The sequence below is a fragment of the Triturus cristatus genome, chromosome 9 (genome assembly GCF_964204655.1).
Source record: "Triturus cristatus chromosome 9, aTriCri1.1, whole genome shotgun sequence".
Lineage (NCBI taxonomy): Eukaryota > Metazoa > Chordata > Amphibia > Caudata > Salamandridae > Triturus > Triturus cristatus.
In genome coordinates this window covers 760,038,051-760,052,760 of record NC_140592.1, presented here as the reverse complement: position 1 = coordinate 760,052,760, position 14,710 = coordinate 760,038,051, and the positions used below count along the sequence as shown (strand labels likewise).

The window sequence follows — 14,710 nt, the reverse complement described above, 5'->3', positions numbered from 1 at the left end:
TCGAGGGGGAGAACGAGGCCGCGCGGTGCTCGAGGGGGAGAACGAGGCCGCGCGGTGCTCGAGGGGGAGAACGAGGCCGCGCGGTGCTCGAGGGGGAGAACGAGGCCGCGCGGTGGAGAACGAGCGAGGCCACGCGGTGCGCTCGGGGGAAAAACTAGGCCGCGCGGGGGAGAACAAGCGAGGCCGCGCGGTGCGCTCGGGGGAAAAACTAGGCCGCGCGGGGGAGAACAAGCGAGGCCGCGCGGTGCGCTCGGGGAAATACGAGGCAGCGCGGGGGAGAACGAGCGAGGCTGCGCGGTGCGCTCGGGGGAGAACGAGCGAGGCTGCACGGTGCGATTGGGGGAGAACAAACGAGGCCGCGCGGTTCGCTCGGGGGAGAACAAACGAGGCCGCGCGGTTCGCTCGGGGGAGAACAAACGAGGCCGCGCGGTTCGCTCGGGGGAGAATGAGGCAGCGCGGTGTGCTCGGGGGAGAATGAGGCAGCGCGGTGCGCACGGGGGAGAATGAGGCCGCGCGGTGCGCACGGGGGAGAATGAGGCCGCGCGGTGCGCCCGGGGGAGAATGAGGCCGCGCGGTGCGCTCGGGGGAGAATGAGGCCGCGCGGTGCGCCCGGGGGAGAATGAGGCCGCGCGGTGCGCCCGGGGGAGAATGAGGCCGCGCGGTGCGCCCGGGGGAGAATGAGGCCGCGCGGTGCGCCCGGGGGAGAATGAGGCCGCGCGGTGCGCCCGGGGGAGAACGAGGCCGCGCGGTGCGCCCGGGGGAGAACGAGGCCGCGCGGTGCGCCCGGGGGAGAACGAGGCCGCGCGGTGCGCCCGGGGGAGAACGAGGCCGCGCGGTGCGCCCGGGGGAGAACGAGGCCGCGCGGTGCGCCCGGGGGAGAACGAGGCCGGGCGGTGCGCCCGGGGGAGAACGAGGCCGCGCGGTGCGCCCGGGGGAGAACGAGGCCGCGCGGTGCGCCCGGGGGAGAACGAGGCCGCGCGGTGCGCCCGGGGGAGAACGAGGCCGCGCGGTGCGCCCGGGGGAGAACGAGGCCGCGCGGTGCGCCCGGGGGAGAACGAGGCCGCGCGGTGCGTCCGGGGGAGAACGAGGCCGCGCGGTGCGTCCGGGGGAGAACGAGGCCGCGCGGTGCGTCCGGGTGGGGGGGGAACGAGGCCGCGCATGGGCCCGGGGGGGAGGGGGGGGGAAAGAGGCCGCGCATGGGCCCGGGGGGGGGGGGGGGGAACGAGGCAGCGCATGGTCCCGGGGGGGTGAACAAGGCAGCGGATGGTCCCGGGGGGCTGAACAAGGCAGCGGATGGTCCCGGGGGGAACGAGGCAGCGCATGGTCCCGGGGGGGGGGTACACGAGGCAGCGCATGGTCCCGGGGGGAGGAACAAGGCAGCGCAGGGTCCCCGGGGGGGGGGGAACGAGGCAGCGCAGGGTCCCGGGGGGAACGAGGCAGCGCAGGGTCCCGGGGGGGGGGAACGAGGCAGCGCAGGGTCCCGGGGGGGGGGGAACGAGGCAGCGCAGGGTCCCGGGGGGGGAACGAGGCAGCGCATGGTCCCGGGGTGGAACGAGGCAGCGCATGGTCCCGGGGGGGAAACGAGGCAGCGCATGGTCCCGGGGGGGAACGAGGCAGTGCATGGTCCCGGGGGGGAGGAACGAGGCAGCGCAGGGTCCCGGGGGGGAGGAACGAGGCAGCGCAGGGTCCCGGGGGGAGGAACGAGGCAGCGCAGGGTCCCGGGGGGAGGAACGAGGCAGCGCAGGGTCCCGGGGGGAGGAACGAGGCAGCGCAGGGTCCCGGGGGGAGGAACGAGGCAGCGCAGGGTCCCGGGGGGAGGAACGAGGCAGCGCAGGGTCCCGGGGGGGGAAGAACGAGGCAGCGCAGTGTCCCGGGGGGGGGGAAGAACGAGGCAGCGCAGTGTCCCGGGGGGGGGGGGAAGAACGAGGCAGCGCAGTGTCCCGGGGGGGGGGGGAAGAACGAGGCAGCGCAGTGTCCCGGGGGGGGAAGAACGATGCAGCGCAGGGTCCCGTGGAACGAGGCAGCACAGGGTCCCGAGGGGGGGGGGGGGGAACACGCAGCACAGGGTCCCGGGGAACACGAGGCAGCGCAGGGTCCCGGGGGGAGGAACGAGGCAGCGCAGGGTCCCCGGGGGGGGGGGGGGGGGAACGAGGCAGCGCAGGGTCCCGGGGGGGAACGAGGCAGCGCAGGGTCCCGGGGGGGGGAACGAGGCAGCGCATGGTCCCGGGGTGGAACGAGGCAGCGCATGGTCCCGGGGGGGAAACGAGGCAGCGCATGGTCCCGGGGGGGAACGAGGCAGCGCATGGTCCCGGGGGGGAGGAACGAGGCAGCGCAGGGTCCCGGGGGGAGGAACGAGGCAGCGCAGGGTCCCGGGGGGAGGAACGAGGCAGCGCAGTGTCCCGGGGGGGGAAGAACGAGGCAGCGCAGTGTCCCGGGGGGGGAAGAACGAGGCAGCGCAGTGTCCCGGGGGGGGAAGAACGAGGCAGCGCAGTGTCCCGGGGGGGGGGGGGAAGAACGAGGCAGCGCAGTGTCCCGGGGGGGGGGGGGGGGGAAGAACGAGGCAGCGCAGTGTCCCGGGGGGGGGGGGGGGAAGAACGAGGCAGCGCAGTGTCCCGGGGGGAAGGGGGGAAGAACGAGGCAGCGTGTCCCGGGGGGAAGGGGGGAAGAACGAGGCAGCGCAGTGTCCCGTGGAACGAGGCAGCGCAGGGTCCCGTGGAACGAGGCAGCGCAGGGTCCCGTGGAACGAGGCAGCGCAGGGTCCCGTGGAACGAGGCAGCGCAGGGTCCCGTGGAACGAGGCAGCGCAGGGTCCCGAGGGGGGGGGGGGAACACGAGGCAGCGCAGGGTCCCGGGGAACACGAGGCAGCGCAGGGTCCCGGGGAACACGAGGCAGCGCAGGGTCCCGGGGAACACGAGGCAGCGCAGGGTCCCGGGGAACACGAGGCAGCGCAGGGTCCCGGGGAACACGAGGCAGCGCAGGGTCCCGGGGAACACGAGGCAGCGCAGGGTCCCGGGGAACACGAGGCAGCGCAGGGTCCCGGGGAACACGAGGCAGCGCAGGGTCCCGGGGAACACGAGGCAGCGCAGGGTCCCGGGGAACACGAGGCAGCGCAGGGTCCCGGGGAACACGAGGCAGCGCAGGGTCCCGGGGAACACGAGGCAGCGCAGGGTCCCGGGGAACACGAGGCAGCGCAGGGTCCCGGGGAACACGAGGCAGCGCAGGGTCCCGCGGAACACGAGGCAGCGCAGGGTCCCGCGGAACACGAGGCAGCGCAGGGTCCCGCGGAACACGAGGCAGCGCAGGGTCCCGCGGAACACGAGGCAGCGCAGGGTCCCGCGGAACACGAGGCAGCGCAGGGTTCCGCGGAACACGAGGCAGCGCAGGGTCCCGCGGAACACGAGGCAGCGCAGGGTCCCGCGGAACACGAGGCAGCGCAGGGTCCCGCGGAACACGAGGCAGCGCAGGGTCCCGCGGAACACGAGGCAGCGCAGGGTCCCGCGGAACACGAGGCAGCGCAGGGTCCCGCGGAACACGAGGCAGCGCAGGGTCCCGGGGAACACGAGGCAGCGCAGGGTCCCGGGGAACACGAGGCAGCGCAGGGTCCCGGGGAACACGAGGCAGCGCAGGGTCCCGGGGAACACGAGGCAGCGCAGGGTCCCGGGGAACACGAGGCAGCGCAGGGTCCCGGGGAACACGAGGCAGCGCAGGGTCCCGGGGAACACGAGACAGCGCAGGGTCCCGGGGAACACGAGACAGCGCAGGGTCCCGGGGAACACGAGGCAGCGCAGGGTCCCGGGGAACACGAGGCAGCGCAGGGTCCCGGGGAACACGAGGCAGCGCAGGGTCCCGGGGAACACGAGGCAGCGCAGGGTCCCGGGGAACACGAGGCAGCGCAGGGTCCCGGGGAACACGAGGCAGCGCAGGGTCCCGGGGAACACGAGGCAGCGCAGGGTCCCGGGGAACACGAGGCAGCGCAGGGTCCCGGGGAACACGAGGCAGCGCAGGGTCCCGGGGAACACGAGGCAGCGCAGGGTCCCGGGGAACACGAGGCAGCGCAGGGTCCCGGGGAACACGAGGCAGCGCAGGGTCCCGGGGAACACGAGGCAGCGCAGGGTCCCGGGGAACACGAGGCAGCGCAGGGTCCCGGGGAACACGAGGCAGCGCAGGGTCCCGGGGAACACGAGGCAGCGCAGGGTCCCGGGGAACACGAGGCAGCGCAGGGTCCCGGGGAACACGAGGCAGCGCAGGGTCCCGGGGAACACGAGGCAGCGCAGGGTCCCGGGGAACACGAGGCAGCGCAGGGTCCCGGGGAACACGAGGCAGCGCAGGGTCCCGGGGAACACGAGGCAGCGCAGGGTCCCGGGGAACACGAGGCAGCGCAGGGTCCCGGGGAACACGAGGCAGCGCAGGGTCCCGGGGAACACGAGGCAGCGCAGGGTCCCGGGGAACACGAGGCAGCGCAGGGTCCCGGGGAACACGAGGCAGCGCAGGGTCCCGGGGAACACGAGGAAGCGCAGGGTCCCGGGGAACGAGGCAGCGCAGGGTCCCGGGGATCGAGGCAGCGCAGGGTCCCGGGGAACGAGGCAGAGCAGCGTCCCGTGGAACGAGGCAGCGCAGCGTCCCGTGGAACGAGGCAGCGCAGGGTCCCGTGGAACGAGGCAGCGCAGGGTCCCGTGGAACAAGGCAGCGCAGGGTCCCGTGGAACAAGGCAGCGCAGGGTCCCGTAGAACGAGGCAGCGCAGGGTCCCGTGGAACGAGGCAGCGCAGGGTCCTGTGGAACGAGGCTGCGAAAGCCACATAGGGTCCATGCTGGGGGGGGGAAATGAGGCAGGGGTGAAGCGCCGCAGGGTCCAGGCCGGGGAGCAGGCAGAACAGAACAGGGTTCGGGGAAGGGAAGGGAACCAGTGGAGGGTCTTGGGACAGGCATGAGAAGCAGCACAGGGTCCCAGAGTTTGAAGCCACAGGGTAACATGGAACATGCCTGCTCACCTGTCAGCGGATGCATGCTCCATCGCTGTTGAAAAATGACTTCTTTTGCAGGGACAAAGGGATCAGAAGACAGGCGGATGCCCAGAGTGCAAGCTGCAATGCGCGCCAGTGTCCCTGTTCGATGCCTGCACCACTTGCAGTATTCACTTCGAGAGTCAACAACTCCACATTTCTATTCACAGATTCTGGTCTGCATAACACCGATAGTTGGATATTGTCATTTGGATAAAGAACATCAATTCGCTTGCCGCAAGAGTAGATGGCTGCTCCGCCATTCATTGCAATGGATGCGCTTATCTGGCTATGTAAGGATGTGCAATGGAATGCAAAGAATGAATGACAAATTCCACTAGCTACTGCCTGCCAAGAGCTCAATTTCTTGATAAACTCAAATAGTTTACATCTTGTGGCGCCACTCTGCTAAAATGCAAAACAAAAACCAAAAACATCCAAAACTATATTCGTTTCTGCGCCCAAGTCTCCCAGAGTTGGCTCGGAGGAGTGGGGGCTCCTCTTGCTCTCATTCAAGTATTAAGGCAATTGCTCCATCCAACTGCTGTGGTCCAAGTCATCAAGTGACTGCAGCCTTACTAGGATGGCTAGTAGTTTTGATGTTCTCATATTTAGGCCTGGCTGTCAGTGTAGCTTTCCGCAAGCCTCATTGTTACCAGTTATTTGAAAAAACGTAGGTTCTGCCCTGAGGAGTTTTCATCTCTCTCCTCGTGCTATTGGTTGGTTGTCGTTTCATTCTGCCTTCAAGAAAATGCTTCCATTGGAAAGCGTTTAAGAGATTATTTCACATCTAAAAAGTAAGTTAATCATCTCATTGTATGTTGCAATCAATCCATTACCTCGTATATGGATTCTTAACAGAAATAAACCTTTTTTGCTACTTTTCTCATCATTTGAAAAGCCAATATGCTAGGTTTCAACGTGTGGCTTGGCAGTTCGGGCTGGATTGTTCCCATGAGGAACAGGGTCAAGACTGATTGCTTATGACTGGCTATAAACTGGGGTGGCATGGTGGGCAAAAGAACGATGGATTTAACCGAGATTTGACTGGGTGAATGTTTGAATGTTTGATTTGCTCTTTATTTCATCCATCATCTGTGTGTCTTTTGCTTTCTCGCCCTAAGTGCGCCGGGTATGCCCAGAAGTGGTTTCCAGGCTCACCGTGTAACTGGATTCAAGCTAGCCTGGCTGATGAGGGTTGATGCCCCGAAACCCGACCCAGGATGCTTGTTTCCAAACCAGGGAGGAACTGGCTTGGCAGCGCGGGCTGGACTGTTCCCATGAGGAACAGGGTCAACACTGATTTGCATATGGCTGGGTCTAAACTGGGGTGGCATGGTGAGCAAAAGAATGATGGATTTAACACAGATAGCTTGACTGGTCATGAATGTTTGATTTACTCTTCATTCCGTCAATCATCCGTGTGTCTTTTGCTTTAACATGCTAAGCAGCATCCATGTATGCCACAAGTGCAAAGAGCATCTGTGAACACCTGTGCTTCGATGAGTTAGCACGTTAAAGCCAGATTTGTTTGTTTTGCCTATGCTTGTTCAGTACAGCTCCCAATGTATCATCTCCAGGAGCTCAAGACTTGCAGGTAATATTGTTGGCGAGGTACAATCTTACCAATCGGTATTTTAGTTGAGCATCCCCGAAAATCTCAATTTTTGTTAAGAGGTGCTAACATTTACTGCACATCTCAAGATCATCACTTGTTTTGGACAGGATTGTCTCTGCATCTAAAACTTGGCTTGGTGAGAACGTTCTTTTTGAAGGTGTGTCACCCTCAGTCAGTGCAGCAGCCTCTCAAATCTGTTATGAGGAAAAATGGTTTCCTAGCAGGACCCTCAGCATGGCTCGTGTTCGCACTATGCAGCACTGACCCACGGGTTATGTCAGATAGCCAAAGTTTCCCCCAGTTTACTAGGTGCCTTATTGTTGGTATTCACTGAACAAAAGCTTACCCTCCACTAAGTACCAATCTTGAATTATGAACTGTGCAAAATGCACCTACCCATATATTATGGTTACGGTACCCAAGTCTACAAACGAAAACTTCATACATCATAAAAGGGTGGTATCCATTAAGGCAATCAGTAGGATTCTAAGTCTATGGTGCACTAAACCACAGTGGCCAATCAGGATTTGTGGATTTCGAACACTCTGGAGAACCATATGGTTTTCCAGAGTGAAAAAACACTGTTGAAAAATTCTCATATTGCCCCCCAGGAGAAAGCTCAAATCTGATGGCATAACTCCCTTGCCTCCTTCAAGGCTGACTCAGCACTATGAGCAGGTCTGACAACAGACGGGGACTTCTTGATAGAATAGCTAGATTCAACATAGGGTTGTAGCCAGCGAGTCTAAATTTCTTCAAAACCTTTAGCAACAAAAGGCATTTTCAATACTGATCTAAAATAAGCCAACTCAGAATGCTATTGCTTTGCCGGTTATGTTTCACTGTTAGTCTCAATTTTAATAAGTAAAGGCGCAGAGTTATTTGAGCCACTTTGATCATGTTCACTGAGAGGATATAAGTCGAGAGCCTGAAGCTTTCAGCCATCACTTGCTGCAAGAGTCACATTTTCTGAAACCTTCTAAGACTTGGCATCATAGAGTCATACGAGGGTGGGGGTGGGGGGTAAGTGAACCTCTAAGTGCGCTACTTCGGCCACAATAAAATAAAAAATAAAAAAGAGTGCCGATACAGCCGATCCTGGCATAGCGCTACAACAAGCGTAATACACCGATTTTTGTTGCGCAGAATATAGAGGAGTTCAGACCCCAAAAACCCCACTCGTGGGCATTCGTACCTAGCACAAGGTGCAACGTACAACAAAAGAATCGGACAGGAGTGGAACCAACAAGGCAGGGGTGGCTAAGCCACGTGGTCCCAAGAGTCCAACAAATAAAAGAAACCAGAAGGAGACGATGGAGCACAACATAATAGGATGCACATAACTCAGTGGGGTGCATAACGAGGGAGTAAACAACCAAATAAGATACAAGCTGGCAGCAGACACGGCCACCACTGTGCCCACCACAGAGTAAGATAGATTAAGAATATATACCAGTAGTCTTACTTACAACAAATGATACCAATTCATTGACAAGCTTGAGAAAGTTGGTTGCAATTTGCAACACAACTATACCTTTTTATTCACATTTATGTTTTTGAATAGTGTGTGGTTGTAAAGGACTGCTAAAATGCCTCTTTAATTCTCTCTGCTGCAGATGCCACAGGTCTTTATGACCCTGCTCATCTCACTGCCTTTCTAGTTTGGTCAAGCACAGGAAACTGGAGAATATGCCCTTTGCCAACATGGTGATTTGCTGCTACAGATTTTTGCAAGTCGTAGGGAACAACATTATCCAGTATAGCTTGAATTACCTTGATAAAGTCCCTTAGAAACATGGCCTGGAATCAAGATACAAGGTCAGTTTGTTGTTCGTCTGGGGCTGAGCAAAATGATTCTGAAAGACTGCGCGATGTCAAATTTAGCAGGCTTCTACACTGTTTGCTTTGATGTTGTTACACTGGCTTTTGGCATTTTTGACTGAGCAGTCTTCGGGAATTATTGGGAATGTTTTAAGAGACCCTATTAGCTTGAAGGGATCATCTTCATGGGCAGACAAGCACAGGATCAAGTTTGAGATAATCAGCACAGTGCCGGGCCTTCCTTACCCTAGGTTATAAGAATCCTAACACACTATCATGATTGATGTATAATCACAATTTATATATCCAATAAACATATTATCCATTCTAATTTGAAACATTTATTGATGATCACTTAATGTAAAACCAATACGTTTTGCTTAGGCAGCTTACCGCGCTTTCTTCATTGCATGAATTAGTAGTCACAATGAAAATCTCGATTAGTAGTTGTTAAACACATGGTAATATTGTTGTAACAGTCACCATTGAGCGTCTATTAACCCCTTCAGCGCGGCGCGGATTTCCGCGCCACGCTGAAGGTTCTGAGCGCGGGCGGGGCCATGACGGAACGGTTCCGTCATAAGCACAGCCCAACCGACGTGCATGACGGAACCGTTCCGTCATACGCGTCGAAGGGGTTAAGTCGTGTTTTATGTCCCGATTCTTGATTATGGTGTTACCCTCTGACAACCTGGACTAAACCACCTGTGTGTAGCATAACAGGCAGTTGGTGGTTACTGGCTTAGCGTTACCTTTTCACATATTGAAATACCCCGCTATCACAATCATAAGAGTTTAAAAATAGATGGTAGCAATGTGGCAACCTGAGCCAGTGCAGGTTCTGCGCGTTCCTCCCTGGCCGGCCTAGGAGACGCTGTCCTCATGATCACAGTGTGCGGAGTAGTGGCTAAGAGAGTCTATAAATTAGAATGAAAATTAATCAACACAGTATGCTAAATGTGCCATAAAAAGTGTAAAACATAACATTAAACTGACACGCATTTAAAATGTGCCAATTCACAGTAGGCAGTCATTGTTATTAATGTAGGACGTAGAATGGACATGAAATAAGCTTTTCCAGCTAGATGGGAACTCGATATTGCTGAAATGTGCACAGCGTGATTTAGAAGGTTGACCCTAGAATGACATGCTTAGAGATGTTGTCATAACTGCAGATTCTTTCGGTTTAACAAAATGTAGTACTTTATAAGCAACATTTTTATTCTCGAATGTCATGACCTTTCTGCTTTCTTAAGTTTCATACAAAGCTTGAATAGAATAATTTGTGCATTTAAACAATAATGATTGATTCATAGCTTAAAAGAATGCAGTTCCCAACAGTGATTTTGCCTTTTAATTGGTAGTTCATTGTTCTTGCAGTGAAATAAGTAGAGATATAGAAGGTCAATGGATACTTAAGGCCCGTGAGATCTAGGTCTGAGGTTTCATAGAATCTAACCACGCAAGACTGTCTGAAGCGCACCATACAATATAAAGTTGAATCTGCATGTATTTCCATGGGAACACACACAGGAGTTACACCTGCTTACCAAAGAACTCTGTCTCATGATTGGCTTGTGGAGAAGTAAGCCTGCTACAATGTTATTGATATGTGTTCTTGACTTTTATATAAGTACATGTTCCTAGATAGTTTCAAGAGACAAGAAACTTTTTTCCCTTTTCCCCTGGCCTAACGTTTGACGCTTGTGGCTACTGCTGCTACTGTTCCATTAGACTCTCTTTGCTATTTGATTTGACAGTTTGCTACTGCAACCGTATGCGGATCTATTTGGATTTATCAACACTCGTCTGAATCTTGTAATCTACTCGTTATGGGGGAGTTCTGCTACTCTAATTTGACTTTGAAGCTTTATGCCCCTTTGATTTCACTCTTTTCCGTTGAATTCAAACTCTTTATGGGTTCCTAGAATTGAAGCTCTAAACCTGATTTATTAGAATAGAGAAATGATTCCTTTATGGAACACCCTCAATGCAATCTTATTTTTTGTTCTAACCATTTCTTTTAATGACATTTCTTTAAACTTATTTGATTGATGGACTAACTAAAGATCAAAAATAAAGAAAGATCTTACCTAATCTCTTAATGAAAAATAAAGTTTTGAAAACTACAATACAACTCTCATCATTGACTGAACTTAAACTGTTAATGAGATTTAAGTTTGAGATATCCAACTTGCTCCTTGACTCCTAATACAAATTTCCAAGGCCCATCACGGAGAAAGATTTAGCGTGGAACAGAGGGCTTCACTCTAAAGGATGACACAATTTTGGGCCCAGTCTGCACTATCATGGCTGAACACATTATGAGAGGCCGGTCTCCATTTAGATTTAATATCTGTCTGAGAGATGCCGCCCACAGCACAGCAACCATCATGGCAAAGTGGAGGTTTAGAATCACCGGCCAGCCCCGCTCCACACTCAACCCCCTTGCAGCTGGGGACTGCCAGACTCACCCACTCCCTACAGCGATGGCTCTGAGAAGGGGAGCTCCCACACAGACGATTCTGTCACCAGTGGTCTCATCTGAGAGACGACAAGGGCTCTCTAGGGCCACTTCAGGTCTGAAGTGCCCACAGGCTGAGGCAATGAGTGCTGGGAGCAAGGGCTTTTGTGGGCAGCAGAGGTGGAGTGGCATGGGGCAAAGGAATACACAGCGAAGGGCGATTGGGAGGCTCGCATGGGGTACTAGGTCACCCGATAATCAGCATAGCTGCGGCAGTAGTGCTGAAGAGCTCCCTGCCAGAGGCTGCCTGGACCCAAACCAACCTTTTACAGTGATGGCTCTGGAGGGAGGTAAGCCCCTACACTGATGTACTGAGAGCTGATGATACTCATGACTGGACGGGCAATGGGGACGCAGGGGGAGCCGCGCTGAGACTGGAACACTGTAGACTGTAGCAGCGAGTGGAAATGTTCCATCTGGAGCACAGGACCTTCCCGGAGAGTGAATTCGGATAGATTAGAGGACAGGGAAGGACGACACGTCATGAACCTTGCTGTTTGCCTCTTCCTGCTCGTTTTACGCTCATGAGAGTATTGGCAATGGGAGTCCGGAAACGAGAGACAATCTATCAAACGTACAATAAACCCCACTGCCACCAAGTGACTGAGGCTTGATATGGACTTTACATTATTAACTCTGATTTTGAGGGGCGCTTCCTACTAATGTAGCACAGCAATCCAGGTTCCTGATTTACTTAATGGCTACACATCTTCCTGTTGGCAATACTGGTTTTTGAAAGGGATAAGCGACTGCACTTGAAGGTTGGCCAAGTGCACAGATAGACTTAATATCCTACTTACTGAACACCTGCATATAGAGAGCACTGTCATTTGATTCTTTCAATGAGCGAACTGAGAACTATGATCCTCATCAAACTTACAGATCGAACAGGCGAATGCCACAGAAACGATCCACTCGGGAGGATCAGCTACCTCTCCCGCACAAGCCCTGCCACCGAAGCAAACCCATAGGGGTAGTCTTTAGCCTCCATGGAGCTTACAAAAGTGGATCTTCTTAACAGTCTAGCGACATTGAGGAGAAAACCTGAAGACAACCTAAAAAGCAAATTAAATAAAGGCCTACAATCTCTGCAGAATGGTCTCGTCCTCAAGTTGCAAACTATGACAGAGAAAGTCGACTTGTTAGGAACAAAAATGATGTTACTGGAATCTAAGATGCAGGCTCAGAATTCATCCCACCAAGAAATGATGCAGAAACTGAAACGACTGACCACAACTACAGAGATCGCCTTAGCTAGATCTGAAGAGTTGGAAAATCATTCCAGTTGGGAGAATGATCACATCACAGGCCTTTGGGAGAGAAAGGAGGGTCCTGGCTTGTAGGTGTTAGTTGTTGGACTATTTGCCGCCCTCCTGGGAAAGTCTAGGCCTCCTCCCAAGACAAAGCACACAGACTTGGCCTACACAGATTATCTTCAGACAAACGCTCAGACATACTGGCTGAGCTTCACCGTTTTATAGTGAAGGAGGAAATCATGACAGCAACAATAAAGCACATATTTTTTCAAATAAAGAGGATGTGGAAAAAGCTTTAAGGCTGGTCCTCTCAGTCAAGTCTACATGTGTTTTACCTCTGTCCATTTCCAACCAGACCAACTCGCTCTGACCCAGTTTAGAAGACCAATGGAACAAAAGTAGAGCACAAAAGCGCCGAGAGATAAAACAGAGATAGGATGCTGATCTGAACATTTCCCGGGAACTCGCCATGCTTCCCTGTGATAACATGTGAGAGAACTCAGGAAGGCTGCCTCCTTGTTTATATAGGAAATAGGAGGTGCCCAATCTATTGGGACCTAAAAACTTGACATGATAGTCCGCAACCTCCCGCTCTGAAGGGGAGGAGGGCTTTCTCTTTTCCTTCTTTCACGTTCTTAATGCACGATTCTTCTCCCGGTTTGGAAGTATATTGGAACCCCTAGGGATGTGCAAATATCGAATAGAAAGGTGTGGGGGAGGGGGGGGTTGACACTACAAGAGTAGTCAATTTCCTCTTACGGTGTAAGAAAAACATGAGGTGAGAGTTGATCTACTTTTCTACGAAGCAAGAACCTGTGGGCATGCCTTTGCCCCTCTTGGGCTCATAGTAGGGCACCTTACTTGTTATTGTTGCTGTTCGGATCAGGATGCAGAATTATCTGTGTACCTGTTTTCAGTTGTGCTTAAAACTTATTTTTAGTGAGAATGATCTGACCACAGAAGTTCACTATATGGGTTATATATAGGTTAGCAAATGTTTATTTTCCAAAGCAGGTGAATAACCACTCCAGGGTATTGATATAAAGCACTATATCTTATTCTGTGTTTTTTATGTAGGTTTGAGAAAACGTTATTTAAAAGCAATTTTTCGCGCACAAAATATCAGGGATTTTAAAACTGAGGCACGTCATATATTTGCACTTTGAGAATCCTTTTGTATGTTTTAGCACTGCACTTTATATTTTGGGAGCTAAATGTCTTAGGAAAAGCATTGTATTGTAACACTTTTTTGGAAATGATTTGACTCTTAATTGTTACTGCTTTTAAATGTTATATTTATTTGTAATATATTTTATGATCTTTTATGGTAGCAGTATTCATGCTGAATAAATCATTGGATTGAACTACTCCAGTTCTATGACCAAAGGCTAACACATCTGCACACACCATACAGTAGATGACCATAAATCCACAACCCCATAATGACGGCAATCACATCTCATAATGTTAAAGGACTTAATGTTCAAAACAAACTAATATCTCCCTTTGGAGAAACTCCCCAGCAATATTTGCCCTCAGGAAACATATCTAATGAGACATGACCAACACAGAATGAGACACCGGCTCTATCCTTCAACACTCTAAAAACATAATGGAGTAGCTATCTCCAATCACAAAGATGCCCACTTTTAGATAGAAGAGTCAAATAAAGATGAAGATGGGCGACACATAATTATGAAGGGCAAATGGGAGGGAAAATCTCTATGACCCTTGCTACAGTCTACTCCTCGAACAAAGGCCAAGATGCATTTCTGCTAGATATTTTGTACATGCTTAGTAGGATTTAGTAAGAGACAGATCATCTTAGCAGGCGATCTGAATATGGCATGGGACGAGTCTTTGGCTAGATCTGGAAACTCTTGTGGATCACTGGGGGCGTTTTAGGAAAAGCTTAAACAAACAATACAGTCTGCAGGCCTCAGAGATATATGGTGTAAACATCATGAGACAAAAACGGAAACATATTGTTTTCCTCACCCATAAATAGAACACATTTTCGAATCAACTATCTTCTGACCAGCAATACTTTAGCCCCACTGGTGGTCAAATTAGGGATTGGCCAGATCTCAATTTCAGATCATGTACCAATCACTATATAGTTCGATATCGGCCCCAAGAGGAAAGGTTCTAAGAAATGGCGTCTACACCATTCCTTACTGTGTGACGCCATACTTAATTTAAACATGAAATAAGGGAGTGTCTAAAGGAGTATCTTGCACACATGAGACCCACGAAATGTCGCCAGCTTTGCTGTAGGATGTATTTCTATTATGGCAAATCTTACACAGCTGCACGCCTTAGAACTCCAAACAATAGAAGCATAACTACGCACTTTGACAGAACAATACGCCCATTACCCTTCGTTGGTCCATCTACGACAGATAACAAGCAGAAGAGGCCGAATTAAGATCATTATGACTAATAGAGCAAAACTCCCTTTACTACACCTTAAACAACACTGTTATAAAA

The 14,710-nt window shown here is 53.4% G+C and overlaps 1 protein-coding gene across 6 annotated transcripts in view; it reads right to left on the bottom strand.

Moving 5' to 3' along the window:
- Window positions 1–14,710, bottom strand: part of DAAM1 (dishevelled associated activator of morphogenesis 1) — a 579,575-nt gene that overhangs the window by 521,214 nt on the left and 43,651 nt on the right. The window lies entirely within an intron of this gene.